The 5,025-nt window shown below is 40.5% G+C and overlaps 1 non-coding gene across 1 annotated transcript; it reads left to right on the forward strand.

Annotated features, from left to right (window-relative positions):
* Nucleotides 1–1,976: 1,976 nt before the first annotated feature.
* On the forward strand, nucleotides 1,977–2,092 carry LOC122792511. Its single transcript, XR_006363330.1, has one exon. It is a non-coding gene; the product is annotated as a U5 spliceosomal RNA (small nuclear RNA).
* The last annotated feature ends 2,933 nt before the right edge of the window (nucleotides 2,093–5,025 follow it).

Genomic DNA, 5,025 nt, shown 5'->3' on the forward strand with positions numbered 1-5,025 from the left:
TCCCATTTTGCATCACTGTCAAACATCAGCATTGCACACAATAAGTGGCTAGTTTTGATAGTTGGGTAACATGTTTGGGCTGATAAGGCATGCTAAGTAGATGCAGGAGCAACTTTAAATATATGACTGTATTATTCCTTTGTCTTTTCATTTTCATCCCAATTTAACACAGTACAGATACAGTGAAAATCAATATTTTTTTGGGGGGGTGAAAAGAAGGCAGTCTGTCCAGATATGATTTAGCTGTTCTAACAAGAATTTTATTTGCAGCTTTATGGTTACCTGCCACTCAGGAAACTACTGTGTCATGAAACTCGAACATTAAGCCTTGGAGATATGCTGTTTCTTCTTTGAAAAGAAAAAAACAGTTTATTCTCCTTAGTCATTATTTATTTATTTTTGTTTACACCGAGATTGGATCAAAGGTTGTGGAAAAACTATAAAATTAATCTCAGAGCATTTAGAACCCTGTAGCTTCTGAGGGATTGGTGGCACCTAGACCCCCAGCATAATTAAATTATTTCCTCCACAGTTATTACAGTACAGTCTTGGCCAGTTAGGATGTGTTGCAAGGATGCAGGGGAAAAAATGACAAGACAAAGTATGAGAAAACAAAACAAAATTACTCTGGATAGTATGAGAAGGCAAGGATTTTAATTTAATATCTGTCTACAGGGAATGTCTGACTTGGAACAAAGCCATTTTTCAGCAGAGGCCCAGGGAGAAACACTCCAGAAAACATGTAATGTGGGAGGAAACTGGAGCACCCAGAGGAAACCCACACCAACGCAGGGAGGACATGTAAACTCCACACAGGAGGCACCCCAGGCCCCAGCCAAGAATTGAAACAGAGAACCTGTTGTTGTGAGGTGACAACACTATTGCTGCATCAATGCGACATCAAAGGAGGGGAGGAAAACTGGAAAATACTTGGTTGTATGCCAGTGTAACTGTAGGCAACAGAGATGGGGATTAAAAATTGGTACATCTGGGTGTGGTTTAATAAAAGGGATGTGGCTTCCCTGGGGCAAGGGATGTGTCCTTATTATACAGCGGGCGTGGCTTAGTGTCAGGAAATGGAAGGATGCAAAGGTGACAAACCTAAGAAGGCGGGGGATACAACTATGTCAGTCAAAATAAAGGACATCCCTGAAAAATCAGGGGCAGTTGAGAAGTATGGGACATTCTAATTATTCTGGAAATTCTTTGTACCTCTGAAAGATGGTTCTTTCTCCCACTGTAATTCAGCATACGTTTCATTGGCTGAAAGGACTAGGTTCACTGCAAAACAGGCAGGCTACTCTCTATTCCCAGGGATGACCCTTTCTCACATTGTAATTTAGACACAGCCCGCAGAACCGGTTAGATTTCCTTGGCTGAAATATTAGATCCCTTTAGCCAAAGATAGTGGGCATGACCTTTGGCTTTTCGTTTTCTAAGCTGCAACATTGCCGTCTAACGACTGCATAAAATGAAGTCAGGGATGTAATTCAGCATAAACTAACACAGTCTCCGCCCACATCATACTCTTGGAGTCCTCTTCAGTCGCCTTGCGGGTGTTATACAGGCTTATTCCAGCAACAACCCTCTACAACTTAACCTCACCCCTGCTGGAGTTTATATTTTTAGCGATGTCCTGCTCTCTGAATATATCAGGAACCATGAAAAATGCAACGTATTGTTTGAATAAAATAATCAGTAAATACTGATTAATAGGTAAGAAGACGAATACAAAAATTCTCTAAAGTTCAGCCTGACTGCAATTTGCATACCCAGTATGCAGTGGTGTAGCATCACAATATTTTTTATTTAACGCTTTGCTAGGAGATCACACGCTACAAGAAGTTGAACATCTACGTTAACAATGTTATTGTCAGTATATGTATATATTTTAGTATATGGACGCCAATGATTTTGTTCCCACGTTATGAATAGGGCAAGCAGCTGTTATGTACTTTTCATTAGAGTAGCTTCATGTACTCATGTTTCCCTTCAAATCGTATAAATCTTTCGCCTTTTACTAAAGATTTCCGTGGAGGGGAACAATTATGAGTTTTAGTTGAATTTTTCGTAACCCCACTACGGTGGGGGTTTCTTGTTTGTGAATTCAGATTTATGAAATAGGGTATATATGTTTGTATTATGATTAGTAGTTAAATAAGACTGTTCATTTTATTCCTTGATGTTCCAAGTTCTTGGTTTTTGTTTTTCGCATTTGTTCCTATATTTCAGCCTCTGACATCTCCCTATAACACAGACACATACCTCTCAACGTAGAACTCACAAGCACTCTGGCCAAAGTCAAAATGATAAAACAAAGGCCCGAAATTATGGATACGTTTTTAAATATTTACTCTTGCTCAGTTAATTAATTCAACACGCGTTTTCTGCATAATAAAGTGTGAAACTGCAAAGTTAGGTACACTTGATTAAGTGTAATCGTCGACGATATACCAAAAATAAAAAAATAAAATTTTACGAGGGACACACCAAAGTAATAGGAACAATGGGCAATAATAGAGAACCCTGGCCCTTGCGTAAATGGAAATACAGAACAGCGAGGAACGTGTTTGTGAGATCCAGGGTTTTCTATTATCGCCAGTGCTACTTCCTATAACTAGAACTGTCCTGCTTTAACAAAAAAAATGCAAAGTAGGGAGGTAAAAGTACGGGTGGCGCTTTAAAAGTCGCTGACAACATTAAAAAATACTTGAACAAACAAAAACATTTGTTAAAAATGTTAGGATCTGCAGTTTTTACCTTGCGCTAGCCTAGGACGAATGCCGGCAGGACAAGTGAGGCAGGTGGTACTTAGCACATGCACATTTAGGGTACATCCTATAACTTGAATTTGACTTTTTTTCTAACACGCTGGTGCACACCTCTCGGATGCCTCTGATTTTGACTTAGCATTTTGGTTTGTTCCTGCAAATATGTCCTAAAACTAACAGTCTTGGGGGAGTAAAGGTGGTGAATTACATTTCATAAAAACAGTATATATATTTATCCCCAGATTATTTATGGCTCTGTCCAGATTTTTTGTTCTAAGACGTTGAGAGGTATGTAGTGTGTTACTTTACATTCTTTTAACTCTGTCAACTTTTCAGGTTAATATTGCTAACATCTGGGGGGGGGGGGGCGTGTCCCTGATTATTTCTGGATTTGCCTGTGATTCTGGACATATGAGGTTGAAAGCTATTGAGCTATGTGCACACAGAATGGCTCCAATTTGCCTACTGCACCCACTGAGTGCAGCCCCACAGCTTGTCACCACTGTATATCCCATAGCAGTGCATGCATAATGTAAGAATTGATAATACTGTAATGTACTGTAATTAGCTGGAAACACTGTATACAACGAGACTGAGAAACAAAAGTTTTTATCTGTTAATTACCCAAGCTCATGCTGAACAGGTGCCAGTCTCTCTCCTTTATGGCCCAAGTCTTGTGCACTTTTCAGAATGAATTCTCCAAACACTGTAGTTCATTCAATAAGGCTTTATTAGATGTTCACAATCTCCGAATACTGTCTTTATTAACAGTACTGATGAACAATTAGTGTTCAAAGTTACTGCTCATCATACTCTGATTGTCCTGAACAACGTAAACTAACACAGTCTTTAGATGACCTGTCTTCTGTACTGAGGCTCGAGTGTCTGTCATCTTCTCTGAAGTAACAGATCAAACGAACTTACTAACCTTAACTGAATTGCTATCCTGAACACAACATATTATATTGCCTCAGTCCAGTAATTTTCCTTATGTACTGTTCCTAATCCTGGTCTCAGGCTTTTTCTCGTATGTGCAACATTCCATTAAAGAACATTCTGTAGCTAGCAAGATTGTATCTTTCCCTTGAGAAAAGAACATTCTGTTTGCACACTTTATGCTTATCTTTCCTGCCTAGAGAGGTATTGTGGTATCGTATGAGGAAGTTGGGAGTGTCAGAGAAGTATGTAAGAGTGGTACAGGATCTGTCTGAGGGTAGTGTGACAGCGGTGACATCTGCGGTGGGAGTGACGGATGCGTTTAAGGTGGAGGTGGGATTACATCAAGGATCAGCTCTGAGCCCTTTCTTATTTGCAATGGTGATGGACAGGTTGACAGACGAGATCAGACAGGAGTCCCCGTGGACTATGATGTTTGCAGATGACATTGTGATCTGTAGTGAGAGTAGGGAACAGGTGGAGGAGACCCTGGAGAGGTGGAGATATTCTCTAGAGATAAGAGGAATGAAGGTCAGCAGAACTAAGACAGAATATGTGTTTGTGAATGAGAGGGAGGATAGAGGAATGATGAGGATGCAGGGAGTAGAGGTGGCGAAAGTGGATGAGTTTAAATACTTGGGATCAACAGATCAGAGTAATAGTGGGTGTGGAAGAGAGGTGAAGAAGAGAGTACAGGCTGGATGGAGTGGGTGGAGAAGAGTGTCAGGAGTGATTTGTGACAGACGAGTACCAGTAAGAGTGAAAGGGAAGGTCTACAAGAGGGTCTATGGGTTGGAGACAGTGGTATTGACAAAAAAGGCAGGAGTCAGAGCTGGACGTGGCAGAGTTAAAGATGTTAAGATTTGCACTGGGTGCGACAAGGGTGGACAGGATTAGCAACAAGTATATTAGAGGGTCTGTCCAGGTTGGAAGGTTTGGCGACAAAGCCAGAGAGGCAAGATTACATTAGTTCGGACATGTGCTGAGGAGGGATGCCGAGTATATTGGGAAAAAGATGCTAAGGATGAAGCTGCCAGGTAACAGGAAAAGATGAAGGCCTAAGATAAGGTTTATGGATGTGGTGAGAGAGGACATGCAGGTGGTTGGTGTGACAGAGCAAGATGCAGAGGACAGGAAGAAATGGAAACAAATGATCCGCTGTGGCGACCCCTAATGGGAGCAGCCGAAAGAAGAAGAAGAATATGCTTATCTTTACTTTCTAATAAACTGTATCTCATGTTTGACAAGCAAGTTTATTTTTATTTCTGCTTAACTGTATTTTAGGCATAAATGATACTGAATTTATTTTACCTTTTAG

This window comes from Protopterus annectens, chromosome 1.part2 (assembly GCF_019279795.1).
Source record: "Protopterus annectens isolate FY-2018-M chromosome 1.part2, PAN1.0, whole genome shotgun sequence".
NCBI lineage: Eukaryota > Metazoa > Chordata > Ceratodontiformes > Protopteridae > Protopterus > Protopterus annectens.